This window comes from Erithacus rubecula (assembly GCF_903797595.1).
Source record: "Erithacus rubecula genome assembly, contig: scaffold_612_arrow_ctg1, whole genome shotgun sequence".
In the NCBI taxonomy this organism is placed as follows: Eukaryota; Metazoa; Chordata; class Aves; order Passeriformes; family Muscicapidae; genus Erithacus; species Erithacus rubecula.
In genome coordinates this window covers 24027-47026 of record NW_027635726.1, presented here as the reverse complement: position 1 = coordinate 47026, position 23000 = coordinate 24027, and the positions used below count along the sequence as shown (strand labels likewise).

Here is a 23000-nt window from a genome sequence, read left to right as displayed (position 1 = left end):
GCGCCTTTTAGAATACCAGTTTTGCGCCAACATCACTAAAGATGTAAGGGGGGCTTACTGATATCCAAATTTCAGAGATTTCTTAGATTTAGGTGTGTTCTTTGCCTATTTTCCCTGCAAATCATTTTCCCTGCAAATCCTTGAAAGGCTGAGGAGTGATAAAGGATCACCCGCAGGTTTTGTCAGGTTGGCTTGAGGGATGGTTGTCTAACAACACACAGGGCAGCTGGTGGCACCTGAAGTTGTGATCCACACAAGCATGGAAACCAAACATGTCAGGAAGGTTTCTTCCTCAAAGGAGAATGCAGGCAGAGAGAGGCAACCAGGAAAGGGCTGCAGAGAGGATCCAGAGGCGCTGGATCCCAGCAGGGACAAGGAATTCCAAGAGTTCACAAAGCCAGTGACAGGGATTGGGGGTCTCACAGCAGGATCATGATGCTGGAGTACCACTCTGCTCCAGGTATTGCTTTTTTTTTTTTATCCCCATGCTAGAGTCTGGTATCATCAAACACTGTGGCACATGGGACCATGGGAACCTGTGAGGTTTAACAAGACCAAGAGCTGATGCTGTGCTTGAAGTGAGGCGACCCCCGGGATCAATCCAAGCTGGGGAGGAGGAGAAGCTCTGGGAGAATGACTTGAGGATGCTGGTGGTGAGGCCCTGGCACAGGTTTCCCAGAGAAACCGCGGCTGCCCCAGGATCTCTGAAGGGTCCAGGGCCAGAATGGACGGGGCTAGGAGCAAGCTGGGATAGCGGAAGGCGTTCCTGCCCATGGCAGGAGATGAGAGTGGATGATCTCTCGGGCTCATTCCCACTCAGGCCATTCCCCCTCCCTATTACCCCAGCCCTCGCACCCTGCCAGCCCCGCACACCGAGGGCAGCGGGCGGCGCTCTGACCCCGGGGCGGCGCCTCCACCGCGCTCCCCTCAGGCTGTCCCGCCCCTGGCGCTCTCCCATTGGCTGACCCTCCCCGCCGCGCGCTCTCATTGGCCGCACCGCCCGCCCGTCCGCCGCGGTTTGTTTGGTCGCGTGGACCTGTCAAGCCCGGCGGGGACGGGGGGGGGGAGGCGGGGGGGAGACAGAGAGAGCGGGAGCGAGAGCGAGAAGGGTGGGGCGCCCCCCCCCGGCGGTCCCACGTGGCAGCGCCCGGTGCCCCGACGGGGCGGGCAGGACCCCCCCCCCCCCCACCCTCACGCGTCCCGAGTGGCCCCCCCGGCGCGGGGCCAGCGACATCCGGGCCCTTCGCTCGCCACCGCCGCCGAGCCGCCCGCAGCCGCGGGCCAGCGCCGCCGGACGGGGCGGGCGGTGCCGCGGTGCCCGTCGCGGTGCTGTGTCCGTCGCCATCCCCCGCCGCTGCCCCCTCGAGGTGCGCGGAGCCGCCCCGCCCCGTCCCGTCGCGTCCCACGGCGGGGGCGATGCTCCCCCCCACGCTGCGCTGCCCTCGGATCCCTCCCTGCTGATTCGTTTTAGACGGTAAGTTCTGATTTTGTTTATTTTATTATTATTATTATTATTATCCCCCCCCCCCCCCCCCCCATTTTGTTCGCTGTTTTTAAAATAACGCTCTGTTTCCTCCCTGTCGGCATTCCCGGGTGGGAACTGCTTCACCGACGGGGGTGGAACGAGGGGTCCCTGAATGCCCAGCCCTGCCAGGACCCTCCTGCGGGGGAGGCGGTGGCAGCCCCCCTCCTCCATCTCCCCTCCCCTCCCGTCCCTCCCTCCGTCCCTCCCGGTGCCCGGGGACCGTGCCCGTTCCTCCCGCTGAGTCCCCGAGCTGCGGCAGCATCACGCAGAGCCAGCGCTGCTGTCACCGGCGCTCCTGGCTCCCAGGTCGGATATTTCCCCCGTTCTTCTTTGCTAACGGTCCTTAGTTATTTTTATCGGTGAATTGTTTTTATTTTTATTTTTTTTTTCTGATTAATTGCTATTAGTAATTTTTTATTATTATCCCCTGGATCGTGGCAAAAGTTTCGCCCGAGTTCCTGCTGCCTGCTGCGGCTGGCGGTGGAGCCGATGCGGTCCCGCTCCGCCAAGCGCTCGCTGACGCTTAGGATCAACTTACAAGGATCGGCTTTTCCTTCCAGCGAAGGACGGGATGCGCGGGGTGACCCCGTCCCATCCCGTCCCGTCCCGTCCCATTCTTTCTCCATTGCACCTCTGCAGCTCGGGATCTCCCCATTGCTGGGAATCCCTCTGTAGGTTTTTACCCTGTTTTTTTTTACCCAGATGCTTCCAGTGCCTGTGACAACTGTGAGCCGGCTGTGGCTCCTGTCCAGGGTGGCACTTGGGGCGAGGCGCTGTCCCCGCTGATGCTGGAGAGCCTGACGCTGTGTCACCGTGTCTTTTAGGTTTGCCTGGCGCAGGATCATCCCCCGGACAGCCCCGCACCCCGGCGGCAGCACCGAGCCTCGGCCATGAGGTACGTCCGCCGCTGCGGGCAGGAGCGGGGCTGCCCGGAGCCGGGGGTGTGGGGGGACTGTCTTTGTGCCCCGGGCTGTGGGATTTAGGGACAGGTGGGGCTGCGGGAGAGTGTCCCTGGGATGGGCACAGCCCGGGTGTGGGGAGTGTGCAGCGAGCATCCCGGGGATGGATGGGCATGGAGTGGGGCGAGCATCTCTGGGATGTGCTAAACCCAGATGCGGGGAGTGTGGGGTGATCGTCTCTGGGATATGCTCAGCATGGGGTGATCGTCCCTGGGATGTGCCTAGTGTGGGGTGACCATCCCAGAGCTGTGCTCAATCCCAGTGTGGGGAGTGTGGGGTGATAATTTCTGGGATATGCTTGGTGTGGGGTGATAATTTCTGGGATATGCTTGGTGTGGGGTGATGCTCCCTGGGCTGTCCCTGGTGTGCTGTGAGTGTCCCTGGAATGTGCTCAGTCCCCTCAGGTGTGGGGTGACCATCCCAGCTGGCGTGGGTGCTTTCCCACTTCCCTTGCCGTGGCAGCTGCCGCGGTATCCCCAAATGTCCCCGCTGTCCCCTGGCTGCATGCTCTGTGCATCAGGAGAGGGAGCTCACACTGAACAGGAGGGGACAGGGTCTCCAGCCTGTACAGGGTCCTGGGAGCCCCCCTACCCCCCGAAGGAGGGGAACCCCCTTCCTCTGAGCCCCCCTTTCCTCCAGCCCTCGCCGCAGCTCCGGCGCTGAATTTCCTCCGAGCCCTCCTGCCCATATTGTGCTATTGATTGCTGAGCTGAACTTCCTCCCGAAATCATTAAAGCTTAAAAAATTGATGGCACAATAGAGCCCTTTATTAGCCACATAACTTTTCTTGCTTTCTTCCTTTCTTCTTAGGTTTTTTTTTTTAATCAACACAAAAGGGCAGAGCCTGAGCTCAGATTTGTGTCCTGTGTCCCTGTGAGAGCTGGGCAGCGTGCCCTCCTCCACCCCAGCTACCCATCAGCACAGCCATGCCAGGCTATTTATTAGGAAAAATGGCAAAGATGGAATCGATGTGTGCAGGTCTTTTTTTTCTTCTCTCCTTTAATCCTAGCCTCCTCTCTTTGCAGCCTACAGATAGGTCTATTTATTTGCCCTCTTGTAAATAAAAATATTTGAATAGGGATTGTAATATTTTACTCCCTGTCATCTCTATCCTTCGGTCTAATGACGGCTGAGTTCTTGCTTGGTATTAACTTACCATTTTAGTAACAGTTGAGTTTTCCTGAAGGAAATCCCTCTGGGCTGGCCATTACTGTGTCATTGTATAACACAGCAGAAAGATGGATTACCTGGATGGATCTCCTCCAGCGTGACTTCACCAAGTGACAGGCTTCAGCTAATTTATCCCTGCTCCTGTTGCAATTGTTGGGATGGGGTTTATAGCTTCTAGGAAATATTTGCAGAGTCTCCGGGTGTGCAATTGTGAATACAGGCACTGATTTGCCAGGTGGGACTGCTGGCAGCATCCTGCTTTATTGTGAAGCTCCTGGAGTCAAGTTAAACCCTATGAGTCCTTTAGCAGGGAAACACAAAGTTTTTACTTTTTCTGGTTATTCAGAGAGGTTTTAAGACGTGCTTGGGTACATCTGAGTAGAGGCAAGAGAAAGAGGCAGAAAAAAAAAGCACATTTATATGTGTGAGTGTGTTCAGGTGTAAAATAAATCTCATGATTTCGAAGCCAATATAACATTTTGTTGAAGGATCCCTCAGCAATCCTGTGCTGGAGCGGGGATTGAAAGTCATGTAGAGGGGACACTGCCTGGCTGCGTGGCCTTGGGCCAGTCATTTATCTTCTCTGCTGCAGTGTCAGTATCTCAGGAGCATGGCTGCCTGTGCTGGCCCATTTTCTGCTAGTCCTGTCTCAATGCTGCATGCTGTCCCTCTCCTCCTCACCGCAGATTTCATGAGGAACCCTGTTACTTTTTTAATGCACTGCATCAGGCTGGAGACTCCTGACTTCAAAGTATCCCCCCCAAAATGTGCAGGAGTAATGGGTGCATCCCTCTGTGCTGCCCTCACGAAGAAATCAGATTTGTTCTGGGTAATGCCATCCACCCTGTGTGCCCCAAGTTTGTCATTCCTGCAGAATACGGCATGCTGCTGCTGAAAATGATGGAGCTGTAGGACAAGAATAGCTCAGAGGGGTTTGTGTTTGCAGATGACACTGAACTGAGCGTAGTTGACGTGCCTGAGTGATGGGATGGATTCCAGAGGGACCTGGACAAGCTTGAGAAGTGAGCCCAAGGGAACCTTAATCAGCAGGGCCATCTTCAGCTAGATCTGGTTGTTCCAAGCCCTGTCCAGCCTGGCCTTGGGCACTGCCAGGGATCCAGGGGCAGCCACAGCTGCTCTGGGCAATCTCCCCACCTTCACATCCAATATTCCTTCCCAATATCCCAGCCAGCCCTTCCCTCTGGCACTGGGAGCCATTGCCTGTGTCCTGTCCCTGCCTTGTCCCCAGTCCCTGTGCAGCTCTCCTGGAGCCCCTTCAGGCCCTGCCAGGGGCTCTGAGCTCTCCCTGGAGCCTTCTCTGTGCAGCTGAGCACCCCCAGCTCTGCCAGCCTGGCTCCAGAGCAGAGGGGCTCCAGCCCTGCAGCATCTCCTGCCTCCTCTGGATTCACTCCAGCAGCTCTACTTCCTTCATTTGCTGAGGGTTCCCGAGCTTGACTCCAGGTGGGGTCTCACGAGAGAGGAGCAGATTAAATTACAATGCACTGAAAAGGTCTGAGAGTGCCTAGACTGGAGCTTTGCAGTTACCAAAATCAGGTGCCTGAAGACAAACTTGAGGTCTAAGTCTATGTGAAACCCTTCTCCCTCCTGGCTTGCCCAGGGCATCCCTGTAGTCCCAACCTCTGTCCCACTGCAGTGGCACATTCTCTTCAGCAGTGAGGACTTTCTGTTCTCTTCTCTTCTCTTGCCACGCTCCAGAAGCTTATACAATTTTTTTGGCGCTTTTCCCCGAAGTCATTATTCTGGGTAACATGGCTTGTTTGTTTATGCTTTTTGGTTTTAATCATACTTCTTTTTTTTTTAAATATAATTTATTTATTGTGTCTGAAAAGCTTCAGGGCTTCCTTTCTACTCCCCCACTCCCAGATGGTCGTCTATTAAAAAAACAAGGAAACATTAGAATAAAAAAGGAAATAGTTTGATTCTGTTATGAATGAAGTTTGGTTTTTCCAGAGAGGGTATGGGAGAAAAAAAGAAGTGCAGAGAAGGAAGTGTCAGGTGTGTTTGGAGGGAGAAGTGTGTCGTGCCCTGTATTTTCAGCTCTGCTGAGTCTGTGCCACTCATTTTACAGCACTCCTATGAAAAGGGATCCGAGTCTTGCTTTGCCTTTTATCTCACCATGACCAGCTCAAAGAAACAACAGTCACTCTTCTCATTAATCTGCTTCATTTATTTAATGAGACATTAGTTCTCCATTACTGTCACTGGGAGGTGCCTGGCTGGTTGGTAAGGCTTTGCATGGGGTTTTTTGGAGGAGCAAGGAAAAGACAGGTGGAGAGTGGAGGTCCTTGTCAGGCTGCTGGCTCCCTGTCCAGCAGTTCTGCAGGACCAAAGGGAGTTGCTCCAGAGCAGGGCTCAGAAGAATTAAAACTGTGGGGGCAACAGAGCTGCCACCTGGGCAAGGACAATCAGGGGGCAGCTCTGTTGCTGCTGGGAGGCTCTGGTACAATTCCTAGGGAGCAGGACTGGGATATTGGCAGACCTTCATGGCTTGGAGGTCCTGCCCACCCTGGTGACACTTTGTCAGGTGTGGCTGGGGGTGGCAGCAGCTTGGAGGATGTCCACATGCAGGTGCTTCACGGGATGAACACCTGGCACAGGCACAGGAGGTGGCACAGTGGCTGGCATGAGCTATCCCAGATTCCCAGGGGTGCTGGTGGACCACATCATCCTGCTTCTGCACATTGTGTTGGCTTCATCAGGGGCAGTGCAGGACACACCTTGCCAGGCCAGAGCTGGGGTATTGCAAATCCAGTGCACCAGCAGCAGGGCTTGCACGCTGCCTCAGGGTGCTTTTGGAGCAGAGGAGAGCTGTGGGCTGATAGCATCTGATCCTGCTGGTCCATACAAACCAGTGCTGGGGTGTGTGTTTATTGCTCCTGTGGGAAAACAGGTCTCCAGGGCAGCTAGGGAGGCTCTCACAGCCAGGACAAACCACAGGGACAAGATGAAATGGCCTCAAGTTGCACCAAGGCAGTTCAAATTTGATATTAGTGAAAATTTTTTCATGGAAAGTGTTGGCAAATATTGCCATGGTCTTCCCAGGGTGGTGGTGGAGTCCTCATTCCTTCAGGGATTTAGAAGCCATGTGGATATGGCAGCTGGAGACCAATGTGTTGGTGTTGGGCTTGCCAGTGCTGGGGGAATGGTAGGACTCAGTTTTAGAGAGCTTTTCCAGCCTTAAAAATTCTGTGGTTCTCTGATCTGGGACCAGCTTTGCAGAAGCCTGATCTGCTGGCCTGTTAGTTCCTCATGGTCTAGGTGTTTTGGGGGCACACACACCTCCATTGGAAAGGGCTGTCTGGGACCCCATGTTGTGCCAGAGATGGGGTTTCTCTTCTGGTTAAACCCTTTGGTGAGTGCTCTGTGCCTCAGAGCTTGGCTTGCTTTGCTGGGGTTTTCCTTGGGATTTGAGGACATTCTCTGGCTTTACAACCATTCCCCACCAGCACCAGCCAAGATTCTTCCTGTTCTCCTGTGTGATCTGCAGAGCTGCTGTTGTCTCCTGCTGCTGTTGTCAGGCTGCATATTGATGGCACGGCCTCAGTCATGGTTGGCACCTGAATGAATTACAGCAATACAAATAAATAAGGGAAGAAATAGTATTTGCGAGAGCAATGGGTTGAAGATCTAACATTTATGCAGCACCATTCATCAGAAATGACACACAAATGCTCTGTAAACTCTCACATGCACATAAAACCCTGCTCCCAGGCTTCAGGGTAGTGTCAGCTGTTTAATAACAAAGCTGCATCATGGTTCAGGACCCTAAATGCAAAATTACTTCTTCTGCTCGTAGCTGCAGGGAAAATTTGGGTCCACAAATAGCATGAACCCTATTGGAAATTATTGGACACCCCTATGAACATGATGTGGACATTTTATTTATGTCCTTCAGTGGGTAAAATCAGCAGCTCTATGGCTTATCTGAAAGTCGTTGCCTTTGCTAACCAAGAAATATGGGATCCTTTGGGTTATGGGGTGCATGATGCTCTGGAAAGTTACAGAATGGTTTGGGCTGGAAAGGACCTTAAAACTCATCCAATTCCACCCTCTGCCATGGGCAGAGACACCTTCCACTGTCCCAGGCTGCTCCAATTCCCATCCAGCCTGGCCCTGGGCACTGCCAGGGATGCAGGGGCAGCCACAGCTGCTCTGGGCACCCTGTGCCAGCCCTGCCCACCCTCCCAGCCAGCAATTCCTCCCCAATATCCCAGCCAGCCCTGCCCTCTGGCACTGGGAGCCATTGCCTGTGTCCTGTCCCTGCCTTGTCCCCAGTCCCTGTGCAGCTCTCCTGGAGCCCCTTCAGGCCCTGCCAGGGGCTCTGAGCTCTCCCTGGAGCCTTCTCTGTGCAGCTGAGCACCCCCAGCTCTGCCAGCCTGGCTCCAGAGCAGAGGGGCTCCAGCCCTGCAGCATCTCCTGCCTCCTCTGCACTGGCTGCAGCAGCTCCACCTCCTTGTGCTGCTGGAGCCCAGGGCTGAAGCAGCTCTGCAGGTGAGTCATTACCTGAACAGAGTAGAAAGAGCAGAATTCTCTCCCTTGACCTGCCAGTCAAGCCCTAAGTAGCCTTATGAGTTGCTGATTTGCTGAGAGAAGTGAAGCTTCTCAACCTGCTGCTGCTGCTTTTTGCAGACTTTCTGTCTAGTGGGTACAACATCTACCAGCCTACAAGGTGGCCTTTGTCCTGTGGGACCTCTTGGACTCCGTTCCTGGTGGCAGGAACCTTTCCAGTGCTGTGGGAGCCCTCATTGCATCATGTTTAACAACAAACATCAGAGAAGGAGGTTGGGAGGGAGAAGAAAAGTTTCCTTCTTGCCTCCCTCTTTTTTTTTTTTCATTTTAATAAAGAAATCCTATTTTTACATATTGGTTTGCTCCAGCCTTCTCCTTTCTCCAGGCTTTGTCTAGCCTGGGACCTGAGGATTTGCATGCCTGATCCAGTCTCACGGCAGTAACCAAATCAGCATTAGCAAATGTAGGGTCCTCAAGCTAACTGGCAGGAGATGAACTCCATGACTGCCACGGAGATGAGCCCTTCTGTAGAGCCTGTTGTGCCTTGGCACAGGGGCACGAGTCAGAAGCCACTGGCAAGTTTGAAATATGGATCCCTTTGGGGCCTTTGTTTTTAGGTTGCCTTGCTCTGCGGTGAGCGCGCGATCAAAGTGGAGCCGAGGGAAGGGTGGGCAGGAGCATGGTGACCTCAGCCAGCTCAGCAGGCAGCTCGGGTTGGAGTCCAGGAGATGTGAGAGAACGTATTTGGGGTATTAACTTCACTTTTGAGCATCTTGATTATGAATTAGACAGGGGAGAGGAGATGGCTGTTGGTAGTCACTGAGGTTGCTCAGCAGGGATTTGTGGCCAGTGCTGCTACTGGTCAACCTTTTGTGAGTTGTCCTCTTCTTTGGATGTTTCCACTTCAGATTTTCTTTTTTGAGGCTGGAATTCTGTACTGGAGACCTTGATCTTCTCTCTGATCCAAAGGCACCAGGAATTGTGATTATTTGGGCTGTCCTGTGCAGGGCCAGAAGCTGGGCTTTGATGGTCCTTGTGGGTCTTTCCAGGTCAGGGTATTTATTCTGTTCTTCTATGACTGGTGCAGAGCTGGTGCTGGCTGGCGCCCTAGATTAATTAAATTAATGTCTGATATGCAGTTGTTTGTTTTCCCCACAAGAAGATAAATACATCTTGGTCAGCCTGATCAGAAGCGCAGAGTTGTCATGTGAATTGCAAGCAGGACACAAGCAGCAGGGTTTCTTTTAACTGTTTCAAACTATTAGGCTGTAAAATTAGTCGTTTTGTAACATGTAATTAATACTGTGATGCATTAATTTCCCGTGTTCAGGTTTTAAGGTTACAGTGACCCAGGATAGATAGGCTTCACTAAACAAACATTGACATGTAAATTAATGATACCAGGTTAGAAATGACCCATTTTAGGTTTGTCTTCAAAATATGAAATAGAGTGTTAACTTAAGTTTTTTGATCTGATGTAACTTGAGTATCCAATTTAAGCAGATTTGTCTGTACATGTACATACAGACTCCTGCAGCACAGTCTCTGTTATGTTTTGATGCCTTTTTAAATGTCTTCTATAGAATGGTTTGGGTTGGGAGGGTTCTTAAAGCTCATCCAGGACACCTTCCACTATCCCAGGCTGCTCCAAGCCTTGTCCAGCCTGGCCTTGGACACTTCCAAGGATGGGACAGCCACAGCTTCTCTGGGAAACCTGTGCCAGGGCCTCTCCACCCTCACAGTAACATCTAATCTAAATTTAAAACTCTGAGTTTAAAACACTTCTCCCTTATCCTATCACTGCATGCCCATGTAAAAAGTCCCTTTCCATCTTTTTTATAAGCTCCCTTTAAATATTTAAAGGAACATATCTGTGGATCTTCAGTAGGAGCAGAGAAGCAGATCATTTTTCCTCCTCTAAAATAGTCTAAAAATGGGGTGTTGTGCGTAGCACAGCTGAAAGTAGTGGGTTTTTTTTTGGGTCACCTCGATTGGGAGCCTGGTATGCCTGAAAACTATAAAATAAAAAGTACTCCAAATTTTCCACAACTGCAGTTCTCCCATGTTATTTTCACATGTTGCAACAATTTGTACTTTAAAGGCACCATTTTAGTAAATCTTAGTATTGTCTCTCCTGCGTTTTAGACTTGCATGGTTGTGCAAGAGATAATTGCCTGTTTGGGAGACAAAAAAGCTAATTTTGCCTCCGGCCCTGTACTTTTTCTTAACAAAGTTGGTCCTTGTTGGGAAGCAGCTTTGCAAGTGGTGAGTGCGTGGATGAGTCTGGAGGGGCACAAATGAGTGGATGATGTGCAGGTGTGGTTTAAAAAAAACCCCAAACCAACAAACCCCAACCCACAGACCATTTTTCTGCCACACTGAACACCTTTTCCTCTCACCCTCTGCCTCATCTGATGCTCCACCGTGAGCTCCTGGGGATGGGAACATCTTTGGGGGTTTTGGCAGCCACTCTGGTGGGTTTGGTGTGGGGTGTGCACCCCTGGTGTATTTGCAGTTGTGGGTTTGCATCTCTTGTGCTATTTTTGTTGGTATTAGGGGGTGTTTTTAAGTGGTTTCCAATATGCAGACGTTCAGACAGTGTGCCCTGAGGCTGGTGGCTCCTTTCAGTGCTTCCTCAGGGCTCCCCACACTGCTCTGGCCCCGGGGCTGCTGGTGCCTTGGGTGGCTGGGCTGGCTAAGGAGTGTCTGCTGACTCATGTCCTGGGGACACCCAGGTGATTGAGATGACCCAGAGGGGTAAATCTTCCTTCCCTTTGTGCTTCATGCTGGGCATTGTCCTCTCCTGCTCCCCCATCCCAAGTGTCTCCATCACTCTGACCTTGTGCTTGGTCTTCCCAGAGTCCATCACCAGGATGATCCTTTCCCCACCTTCCCATGGGCTCTTCCCTTCCCAGAGGCAGAGCTCACAGTCCAGCCCCATCCAGGTCAGGTCCTTCATCAGCTGGGCAAGAGAAGGCTCTGCTGCAGGTGTGGCAAGTTGGCTGGCCAGCCAGACCTATAGGTTATCAATCAATTAATTAATTAAGAGTGTAACAAGGTCATGTATGTGCATGGAGCAGCTTTTCTCTTTGGATTAGGGACGGGTGGTGATGAGGAGACTGTGGTGGGTGGCTGGTACATGGTTGGGCTTGGGAAGGTTTGTGCTGGTACTGGATGCTGTTTTCCAGAGGGACAGTGCTCAGGTTTTTCTCTTCCTCGGAGCTGGACGTGCTCAAGATGAGTCTTCGTGGAGGGCAAAAGGAAAAGAGAATCCTCCTGAGCCAAGACTGAGCACTGCAGAGCCCCTTGAGGGAGGTTTGCAGCCCTTCTTGTTCAAGGTTGGATCCATGTAGAAGTGGCAGACCTTCAGTCTTGGGGTGTTCCTCACTGAGTTGTACTCAGCAAGGTGACTTCGTGATGCCTGGTGTGGTGTCAGCTGAGACACCTGCACCATTTCTGACCCTCTTCTGCCTCTAGTTTTTGTTTATGCAGAGGGGCTGTAGCTCACTGAGGCTCACTGAGACCTGACAAGGCACCAAAATCCCCAAGCCACGTGCTTGCTCCCTGCCCATCCTCCTCTTGGTTGGTGGCAGTGGTGGGATTGCACATTAACGCTACAAAAGTGAATTTAATGGGAAAAAGCCAGACTATTTCTATCAACCAACTCACTGTCCAGCTTTGTAAGGCCCACTGTCCTGCACCTGATATTAAATTAATGATAGGAGTGAAGAGCTGGTTTGTTTTTATTGTTTTGACTTTAAAGTTTGGAAGTTGTTCGTTGAAAGAGGAATAAAAGGAGAAGCACTGGGTTTTCCTTAAAGAGGAAAAAGCTCTGGCATGCAGAAGTAGAAAAATATGACCTGGATATGTCTTCTGCACTTGATAATTTTGGGTTTTTTGTTGCTTAGAGCTTCTAGCACTGAGGGCCCTAGCCAGCTGTGGGATGGACAGAAGGTTTTATAGCTCCTGTAGTCAAAGAACTCCTGGTGTGTTTAAGAGTGAGAGCTGGGCTGAAGAGCTGCTGTGATGATTTTTACCAGGTGAAAGTGGAGGGAATCTCATGGGCAGGGACACCTTCCACTGTCCCAGGCTGCTCCAAACCCTGTCCAGCCTGGCCTGGGACACTGCCAGGGATCCAGGGGCAGCCACAGCTGCTCTGAATAGCCTGTCCCTCCCCACCCTGAGAAGGAGGAATTTGTTCCTAGTATTGGCCTTTTGAAATGCTCATGTGATGCAGAAGGAGAGCTTGTGTCTGTGGACAGTTGTTTAGTTGGGTTCCCGTGGGGTTTTTGTTTTTAATGAAATGCACCATCAGTATGGGTATGTGCAGTACATGTTTTGGTTCCTTTCAGGGTGGGCTTCTTAATTTATATGAAAATTGATTTCTGCCATGTTTGTTTTCGTTAAGCTTGAAGTGAGGAGTGAGAAGTGGCCCAGAGAGTGAGTTTTGGCTGAGTATTGAAGTCGTCAGTTCTGGTCCTTTACAAGGAATGACACAATAGATAAGATACTGTAACACTGGGAAAAAGAGAAGAGATTGAGAAAAAACATGTGATGTGGTGGGTTGAAGCTTCAGAAGTTGTTTGGGCATTTGAGAGATGGTTCATGAGCTGCGGGTGAAGGATCTGACCCTGGTACAAGCCTCAGTTGTGTGCAAGGAGGAGAGAAGCCTTTGGGGACAGGATTATCCCAGTGATGGCTGCTGGGGAAATCCCACAGCTGTGGTGAAGGAAGAGGACCTCTGATGTGGGAGCAGGACAGGTGAGAGTGGAGGGATTGGAAAACACTCAAGTTTTGAGCTTAAACTTGGAAAAACTAGGTCAAAAAAGTTTTTAAGTCTTCATTTTTCCAGAGAGTGCAGCCAGTACGCTGCCGGAGTCACAAACCCTTTGGGACACAGGGTTTGAGGAGGCCACCAGTGTGTGCTGGGTGTCACCTTGCACACAGGCAGAGCTGGGGGACACTGCCATTCCCCCCTGCCCACAGCATCTCCCTGGCAGCTCATGGTGGGAGCAGCAAAACAGGGTGTTCCTGCACCTGATCTCTGCTGCCCAGCCAGAACCAGCAATGGGGGGCCTGGTGGTCTTGACTCCTAATAAAAAAGTGGGGAGGAACCTGAGGATCATGGAGGTATAAGCCCAGTGCTAAAGCAAGCCAGACGCTGCTCGGATCACGACGCCCCACGGTCCAGTGGAGCGAGGATGTGGAGGCAGTCACCTGTAGCCTGCCTGGGGGTGGCAGGGAGGCGAGGGGAGGGAGAACACAAGGCAGAATAATCCCTTTCTGGCTTTTCTTTTTTCCTCTGGAGCGTTTTGGTCTCGCCCCTGGACAAAAGCAGGATAGTGTGGTGTGTCATTTCCTCCCCGGCAGCCATTCAGCCTGGCACCGTGTGGGCTCTGCCACCCCCTCCCCTGCCCCGGGCACAGATTGCTCCTTGTTCCAGTTGTCTGTACCACCCAGGGTTTCCTTTCCAAGTTTTCTCACACCCTTTTATAGCTGCGCAGAAGAAAGCTTTAAGGCCACACAAAGGAGGAACCAAGTGGGCAGGAGGGATATCTTTAAAAACCAGGCGTGTTTCTCTGCGGAGCCTCAGCGGTGGAGAAAAGCTGGGTGAGCTCTGGCCATGCCCAGCACCAAGAATAGGTTCAGCCCTTGTCTTATAGCCAAGGGGGCAGCTGGCTGTGTGTGCTCTGTATCCCTGACCCTTTAAATGTGAAGTCAGCTGTGTTTTCAGATCCAGGAGCAATGACAGGTCCTGAGCAGGGTGAATCTGAGTTGGGCAGCATTGCTGAAGTCCTGGTTGGGTTCATTGGCCCTGATGCTCCTGGTGAAATCATCAGCACAGTTGTGTCTCGTACATTTTTGGGGATGAGGGAGAAGACCAGCTTTCCTGTTCCTCGTGCACAGAAAGAGCATTAGACTGTCCTGCTTTCTGCTTCTCTTGTTTCTCTTGATCAGCAGCTCATTTCACCAATGACCTGTCCCAGAGGCAGGACCTTTCGCCCTCACCAGTTTGCTTAGGTGGCAATCAAACAAATGACCTGGAGGCAAGCAGCAATTCATTACAGCCCTCATTTAGCATGCAGTAAAATGTGCCGTATACCTTGTCTTCTGATCAATAAGTTGTATATTATACACGAGTCAATGTGTTTACATCACAAGGGGAGGCTTCTCACTGCCTCCTTTCTGCCGGGTTCTCTTGGCCTGGGATGATGGATCGAGGCTGGGATGATGGGGAGGGATATTGTTAAACAGTAATTGGTTACTGAATTATTTAGCTGCACAATCCCTGTAGCAGCAACACTGCCATTCAGCACTTAACTTGCAACTGTCTCAGCTGAGGAGCAAATACAGGGGCCCTGCAAGCTCAATGGAGCCCGAGGCAGAATAATTCTGCAAGACTGTGCTTTAAAGAAGAGGTTTACAGTTATTTTGGCAATGACAGCCTTATGCAGAGGGAAGTGTATGCTAATTGCTTACAGGCTGCAGCCTTTTAATTTGTAAGCTGGATTCTGCTGCTGTCATAAGGAAAAAGTGATGTTGTTCCATTGCAGGTTCCCCAAATTTAAGGTGAGCATCTCCCTGTGCCTTCTGACTCCAGTGGTGTTTGCTGGAGGTGTAGCTGAGCTGCATCTCTTGGGCCCATGTCTTGAGTCCCTGCAAGAAATGGGCTAACTCACAAAGCAGCTGACTTGGCAGGCAGAAAACCCAACCTGAATTAAATGCTCAGCTCCTCAAAACCTTGTTGCAGTGGTGGATATCTGGTTGAACACCACCAGCCCATTCCATACCTGGTTCCAGGCCAGTGGTGATGCTCTCCTTGCACTAACCTGCATCAGGACCTCACCACACACAATTCACTCCTGAATTTTCAGCGTGGCAATTACTGAAAGTCCTCTACCTTTGAGATGCATTGACAAAATCCTTCAGCAGATTCTGTTCCAGCACAAAACGTGCTCTTGATTTGTGTTTCCCTGTGTGTTTCAGGAAGGAGAGCCAGGAAGGAGGCACTGTTCACTGGTACCTGTTTGTACCAACTCCCCTGTGAGTGCAGCCCTCCTCTTGAAGCTGTTCCAGCTCCTGCCCTGCCAGGCAGTTCTTTTGTCCCTTTGGTGTCTGTATCTGTAGGAGTATGGAAGAACTATCTGGTGACTCTTCAGGGTTTGCTTGGAATTGGCCTGATATCTGGTGGCTTAAACTTACTTCTTCCTTGTAGGTGCTGCCTGTGTTCTCAGTGTGGATGGCAACACTCTGATTTGGTGCTCTTCTCTTTTTTACTAAAAGCCCAAAGTTTAATTTTGCTCCTGTGATGGATAAGCAGCTGGGAGGGATGGGGACGAAGGAGGTGCAGGCTGTTTGCAGGGGTTTTTTCTCAAGCTAGTTATCCCAGCAGTGCCTGGTGTTTGCCATGGGTTGGGCTGTTCTCTCACTGCTTTAATTTAAGTTAATTTGGCGCTGAGGAATAGGAGGTTCCCCTAATTTAGGAGTGAGGAATGTCATCCATGGCACACCCCAGAGCAGAAGAGGTCCCCATGAGCATCATCAGGGACCTGCAGCTAAAACTTTTCCATCCAGCATGTAGGCAAGGCCACTGGTTGATGCTCTGCTGACTTTCCCAAGCACAATTTGCTTATTGCTATTAATTTTACTAACTTGTTCCTGTTCCTGGCACTGGGTCAGGGCTCTGCTTTTCTACATAGGGCATAAATATTCTGCTCAAAAGTCCCAAATGTCCCTGTCCAGTCCCACAGCAGGAAGTTTGATGCTCGCCAGTCCAGCTCAGCTTTGTTTTTTCTCCCCTTCCTCGTGTAACCAAGATCAGGATCCAACCCTGTGATTCAGACCTTCCCGAAGATCTTGGGGAAAATTAATCTCCCTAATGGAAGCTGGGCTAGTGACAGCTGTGACTTTCAAACCCTGGTCCCAAATAAACCAGGTCTCCCTGAGAGGCTTGTAACTTTCTGAGCAGGTGATGTATAAAGCTAAATAGTTGTAATTAACTTCAAAGCATGAAGCAGTCCAAGCAAAAACAGTTCAAGCAGAAAAAAAGAAGAAAAAATTCCTCCCTTGATTTGTGTTAAAAATTAGTTGATTTTTTGTGTCACGTTAGCTGTGCCTTTAATATAGAGAAGATTTTCAAAAATTCTGAATTGTAATGGGTAGCTGATAATTAAGTTCTCCCTTTCCTTGGAGTGGTGTGGTTCTGTCACTGGAGGGAGCTGCCTGAAGCTGGTATGTTAGGAAACAGGGTTATTGTTGTGTAAATCACTGTGAGGTCACTTAATTAAACGCAGCCAGGGCTCTGTGGGTCTCTGAAGAGGCCAGTGGAGTGGTGGCTGAAGCACAGGGGGTGGCAGGGCTGGGGACAGAGCCTTTGGCACAGTCCCTTTGTCCCTCTACATCATCTGCCTTGTAGCTGATGGAATCGGGCATGGACGGATGGACGCAGAACATGGGAAGATCACAGGGAGCTTTAAGCTTTACCCACCTCCCCGTGTGGGTTTTTTTGAGGTGCTGCCTGGTCTCTGCAGGCTCCCCAAGCCTGGAGGATCTGGCTGGTGCTCTCCAGGCACCATCCAGCAGCCCTGGCTGTGCAGCCCCACTGTCTCCTTCCTGCACAGAAATGCCGGGTGAGTTTCTTCCGAAACAAACTCCACGTTGGCAAGGCAGCCCCGGCTCTGTTTCATGCATCCTTGCCTTCAGTGTTGGGCTGGAGCTTGCATCCCAGGAAAATAATACATGTCCAGAAGGCCAAGACAAACAGTGTCTGCCTGCTTTTTTTACGAGCTCTTGTTGCTCCTCCCAGCTGTCACCACTATTCCCTTAGTAAGAGGAATTTTTGATCTCCAGAGGGAACTTCCTCACTTCTCAGGGTTAAAACCAAAGTGGTTGGCAAAGGGAAGGTCTGCAGAAACAGGGGACTCCTGCTCTCTGCAGCCCTTTGCATGGCAGTGTTTTGATTTAGAACCTCATTATGGTTCAGAACTGGGGAGGATCGGGCTTTTAACTTCCAGAGGGCAAGGTTAAAAGGAATATTGGGAAGAAATTCTTTTTTGGGTGGGCAGGCCCTGGCACAGGTTGCCCAGAGAAGCTGTGGCTGCCCCTGGAAGAGTTCCAGCCAGGTTGGATGGGGCTTGGAGCAACCTGGGACAGTGGAAGATGTCCTTGCTGATGGTTGAGGTGGTGTGTAAGGTCCCTTCCAACCCAAGCCATGCTGTGTTCCTGTGGAAGGGACTGTTAGGTTTAGTGGAAATGCAAACAGTGCATTTTGATGAGAGGTGAGATGCTCCAGGTGCCAGCCATCTCCCCCAGGACTAACCCAGCAGCAAGTCTCATCCTGGTGACTTCAAGCACAGACATTGGCCCCAAAACCCCTAGGGCCTTTTGAAAACCCTACCAGGAACATTGGGTAGATGCAAATGATTCAGCCCAAATCTTGGGACTGCAGCATCAATATTCTGCATGAAGCCCCAATTTCTGTTATCAGGTGATGGAGTGGGCTGTCCACCTTGGTCAGTGGATTGAAGGGGAGAGCAGGATGCAATTCTGTCTTCGTGATTTGGAGTAGAAGCTTGGAATCTTGTCTGCCATTCAGACTTAGAGGCAAAGAAGTAATTTGTTTAAGCCATGGGAATTTTTTTCATTTGGAAACTGCCAGGGGGGTTTTGAACCTCCAGGGCTTGCAGTTCCAAGTGTGACAATTAAAAGTTTGGGGGTATTTAGTGAACTCTGCATAGCTGTTTTTCCTCTTTCATAGCTCCATCATACCTTCTAATTAATTCCCTTTAATTGCTTTTAATTTCCTTTCCTCCTTATTTCTCCTTCCGTATAACTAGTGCTGTCATCCTTTTAGTTTGCCTTTCATGTTGGAGACTCTCCATTTGATTTCGTTTCATCCACATTGTGTCTTGCAGCTATTTCACTCCTGGAAAGCTCCAGCTCCTGAGATAAAATCTAAGTGGATTCAGAGAACCTGAAAGGATCGCATGCTTCATGGCTTTCCCTTCAGTAATATGGGAGATAAACAGGATGTAATAAAGGATCCTTCCCTCCTTGGAAAAGGGCCATTTCACATCACCTGTGTTTTTGTGGTACTTCCATGCCAGGGTTGCTCTTAGTCACTGGTGACAAGAGCCTGCTGGTCCCTGGTGCTGGGGGGTGTCTGAGGCTGGAACGGGCCTGGGATGACACACTGTCTCTTGATTCACCTCCTCTGCCCTACCCAGCAGCATTCCCACTGCTGGGACATGGCCTGGCAGTCTGCTGGCAGCCCTGGTTCCTGCCTGGATGGGGGGCACACAGGGAGTGTGGCAGTGTGCTGGTTTTGGCCTGATAAGGTCAAGTTATTAAAATCTTGACATTTATCTCTGAGAGCTTTTGGTTTTAATGTGCACAGAGGGTGCTGTGTGTTTTGACTGAGGTACTTTCCAGCCCAGTCAAAAATAAAATATAAAAGTGAGCAAAACCTCTTTTGTACACTCAGAAGAGTCCTAAGGGGTTGGATGTGTAGGTGACTGTCAGCTCCATGGGGTTTGGTCAGTATTCACCATCTGAAGAGCTCCATGGGATTTGGTCAGTATTCACCATCTGAAGAGCTGGCTGTGGAGTGGAAATCATAGACTAAAGTTTTCTACACCTTCTTGAATGGGAATCAGATTGCTTGTCTAATTTAGTGAGTTTTTTTTCTGCTGCTTCTCCATTCATAATGGTATTTTAACACTGCCTGCCTTGATGTTTTTCACCCAACAGAGCTAAGTGGGGGCTTCCTCTCTTTCTTCTCCTTGGAAAAAATGACCAGCAGCATGTAGCTCTGCCTGGATTTGGCCCAGTTGCCTGTTCTATGTTGTAATGCTGGTAAAACCCTGGAGGAGTTAACACTGGGATCATGAGGAATGTGGCTGGAACAGTCAGCTGGGGACATTGGTGGTGTGAAAAGTTCTGGCTGGGGAGTAGAAGGCATCATGGAGCACCAAGGGCTGTCCCAGCTGCTCTGAGCTGGGGACATGCACCTCTGCTAGGGCTGGGTTGTGGGGCAGCTCTTTAGAGCCTGGTGCAGAAACTTTGGGCTAATCAGGCTGCTGGGAAGGAAGGAATTTGTGTGGAAATTTATGTGGAAATTGACAGTGGAGGAAGCTGTGGGAAGAACATGATCCCAGGATTTTGAGGTGCCAAGAAGAGCAGTGCTAGAGACAAGCACAACTTCTGCCATCAAAAAAACTGACTCATGCTGCCTTGGAAGTTTGTAATGGGTTATTAGCTCTTTTTTACTGGCAGTGTGAATGGCAGTGGAAGCTGCTGAGCCTTGGAGGGTCCCCAGGCAGCCCTCCCTGAGTCAGCAGCTGTTCTGGTGAGTATCTGTCATGGTGAGCTGGTGCAGCAGAACGGGTGGGAGATACTCAGGGCTGGTCAGTGAGCTGTAGGGTCTGGTTTTCCAGATTCTAGCAGCCTGAATTCCCCTTTTAGGGGGATGCAGGACTAATGAGGTCTTAGTGAATTGTCCCTTTTGGTTAGGGGAGGAGTCCTACAGCTCTCTGTTCTGTCCAGGTGGGACCAAGCTGTGGGCAGGAGCTGGTGGCCTTCAGGTTAGCCCTGGGGCTGTCCCTGCTGTCTGGGAGCCTGGGACTGAAGTGGCTCTGGGCCAGGCAGTCACCAGGATGTACTATTTTGCAATAAACTGATCTGAGCACTTTGTGCCTTTGCATTTGGGTGTGAATCATCCTGGCTGGAACTGAGAGTGAGCAATCTCTGGAGATGGCAGTGGGGCAGGTTGCTGGCAGCCCCAGGCTGGGTGGCATTTGTGGGGGAGCCTCTTTGTCCCCATCCTTTCTGGGCATGTCCTTGTGGCTGAATATGGGGCTGAGGGGCAGCAGCTACATGCAGACTTGACCCCTGGTCTTAAGAGCAGCATCTTCTTAGATCTTTGGGGGAATTAGGGAATAATTGAATAGCTGGGTTGGAAGATTATCTTCTCCAACCCCCTGCAATGAGGAGAGATGTCTTGAAAAAGATCAGGTTGCTCAGAGCAGCACCCAGCCTGACCTTGAACACTTGCAGGGATGGAGTAGCCACAACTTCCCTGGGCAGCCCGTGCCAGGACCTCACCATCCTCAGCATAAAAATTCTATCCTTCCACCTAGTCGAAACCTACCTTATTTAAATTTAAAATCATCATTACGATAGGCTCTGCTAAAAGTTTGTCCCCATCTTTCTTAGGAACCTCCATTAGCTACAGGCAGATGCTCTGAGAGAGCAAAAGGGGCTGTCTTGTGCAGAACACCCCCAGCTCTCCCAGCCTGTCTCCAGAGCTGAGTTGCTCCAGCCCTTGGAACATCTCCGTGGCTTCCTCCAGCAGGTCCAAGCAGCAGGAGCTGGAGCTCCTTCTCCAGGGTGTGATGAGGAGATGCATGTCTCTTCTTTGGCATAAAAAGCCACCTCAAAAAAAAAAAAAAAAGTTTTGGGGAGCCAGCCTTGGGCTACTGCCCCACCCTGGGAGCTTGGCAGACCCTGCATCCCCCGAGGCAGACAGGATGCTTTATTTCCTTGGCATTCGGGCTCTCAGCCGAGCATCCCTCGGCACCCTGCTCCCGACTCTTCCCGCTCTCCCATCTTAATAACTGTAAAGATCAGGGTTGCCAAGGTCTTCCCGTTGCTATAGTGAGATTAGATAGGGCAGAGCGCTGCATTCCCTCTGCCGAGGGGAGAAATCACTCCCATCCCTTCCCTGGGCTTCACCAGCCAGGTTTTTTTTTTTTTTTTCATCCACCAGCAGCTAGTAATTGCACCTGAAAGACACGCCACGTATTTCACTGCAATTAATATTTCATAGCTTAAAAAAAATAAAAAGAGAGAGAATTAAAAAAAATAAAAATTTAATTATCGAGGCATTTTTCTCCTGGAACCAACTTAAAGAGGCTCTCTGGCTGGAACGAGTTTACAGCGCTAAACTGTGAAGTTAAAATATTTATCTTCATAAACACGTCACTCGAGCCGTGCTATTCCTCGCAGGGTCATTAGCAAGAGGCACGTTAGTCCAATCAGGAGGTGCCTGGGAGACAGAGATTTGCCTTTTGCTTCTGGGCGGGGTTAGGAGATGATTTATTAAACGAATTTGAGAGCTGTGAGTCTGGCCAGACCTCCGAGTCAAACTGCTGTAGGAAAAAAAAAATAAAAAATTCCCACCAGCTGGAGCTTTTGCAGGCAGAAGATGGGGTGCAGTCATTTTGGTACTGTTGGTTTGCTGATGTGGAGGTGTCCTCCTCAAAAACTCCCGAGGACGTACAGCAACTGATCCAGGGAACCGTCATATTGCAGGAGGTAGTTTGCATTTTAATTTTCTTAGGTTTAATTTTCGTTTTCTCTGGTTTTATTTTCACTTTCTCGGTTTTTGTTTTAATTTCCTTGGTGCACCTGCGGGGCTTGGCTGGGTTTATGTAAGAATTCAGGTGAGATTTCCCTGAGTGTAGGAGCGCACAGCTTGGTGCATGGCATGTTGTCACACCCCTCTGCTTCCTCTTTTGGGTTTAAAATGTTGGTTTTGAGGCCATGAAGTTTAACCCAGTACTAGACATGCCCTGGAGAGTGATGCCTGTGATCTGCTCAGTGTGTGTGGGGCGGGGATGGAGGGTTTTGGTAATTATGTGGTTTTGGGACTTGAGGTTGTATTTTGTGCGTGTTGGGTGCTGGCATGCCAGGACATGGAGTGGGGTGAAGGATGGGGGTCTTTTGGAGGTGTGGTGCACTTCCCAAAATGCATTTATTTTCTGGGGAGCCAGAGGTGTTTGTGACTGTAAACCTCTCTGCTCCTGAAATGGAGAGGAACAAGGGAGGGGAGAGCTTTTGGTGGTCCCATATCCAGAGAGAAGGTTCTTGGCTGGTGATAGTGGCAGAGCCTGGTAAAGATTACTCAAGCTGTAGATCTGTCATGGGGTTTTTTCCTCTCTGAAATCCCCTTCTACTCCTTGGGTCCCCATCAATTTATTTATACAAACCACACAGGCAATGCCACAGGGTCATTCCAGGGTCTTGCAACCCAGTTGGTGGATGGGGCTCACCTCTTACTGCAGCTTGGGTATGGGGGAGTGGGGTGGAAGAAATATGTGATACCTGCCAGATAGGTAGCACAAGTTCAGAATAGAGAAAGGCAGAGAGAGCAAGATGCTGATGGTGGTGTGGAAAGGTTCTTGTGTCCCATTCTCTGAACAGAGGGATGTCTCCTGATCAAGGGCAGAGATACAAGATACATCAGTCTTCCTTCCCAACAGCAAACCTTGACTTCGAGTATAATTTTTGAAAACAGATCTCCTGAGCAGAACTTAGAGCTGTCTTTACAAAGAGGACTGTTCTTAGACACCCTGTTTTCTATAGGAAACCAGTTCTTGAAGACATTTTCCAATAGGTCCCAGTTTGTGCCATCTGCCCTCCTCTCTCTTGCTGGCTGTCTGCTGACCTTCCCCAGATGTGCTGAGTCTCACAGCCCTAGGTGTTCATCAGGTGGGATTTCCCTTTCTTTGCTGGCAGGTTTAAAGTAGCAAACATCACTTGATGCTGACTGCCTGGTCTGCTCTGCTTCAGCAACCTCAAATCTTGGTTCTTTCCTCGCTCCCACTGCTGGTCTTGGCTCGAGGTTGGGCTGAGAAGCACCCAGTGCTCTCCAGGTGCTCTGCTCCTGTGGTTTTTTGGTAGGTCTGTCATGATTTCTCTTGGTCCTCTTCCAGGAGGCACGGGGTGTGCTCAGCACTGATCACTTGAAGGAGGTGTATTTAAAGGTCGCACCCTGATGATAAATGAAGGGCTGGTAATTCTGTGATCAGGGAAAG

At 50.6% G+C, this 23000-nt stretch overlaps 2 long non-coding RNA genes across 2 annotated transcripts; both read left to right on the top strand.

Annotated features, from left to right (window-relative positions):
- Positions 1 to 1214: 1214 nt before the first annotated feature.
- On the top strand, positions 1215 to 18809 carry LOC306816464. The gene is made up of 3 exons (XR_013777677.1): positions 1215 to 1474; positions 2350 to 2420; positions 18099 to 18809. It is a non-coding gene; the product is annotated as an uncharacterized lncRNA (long non-coding RNA).
- Positions 18810 to 21477: 2668 nt separating this feature from the next.
- Positions 21478 to 22789, top strand: LOC306816465. The gene is made up of 3 exons (XR_013777678.1): positions 21478 to 21498; positions 22580 to 22674; positions 22756 to 22789. It is a non-coding gene; the product is annotated as an uncharacterized lncRNA (long non-coding RNA).
- The last annotated feature ends 211 nt before the right edge of the window (positions 22790 to 23000 follow it).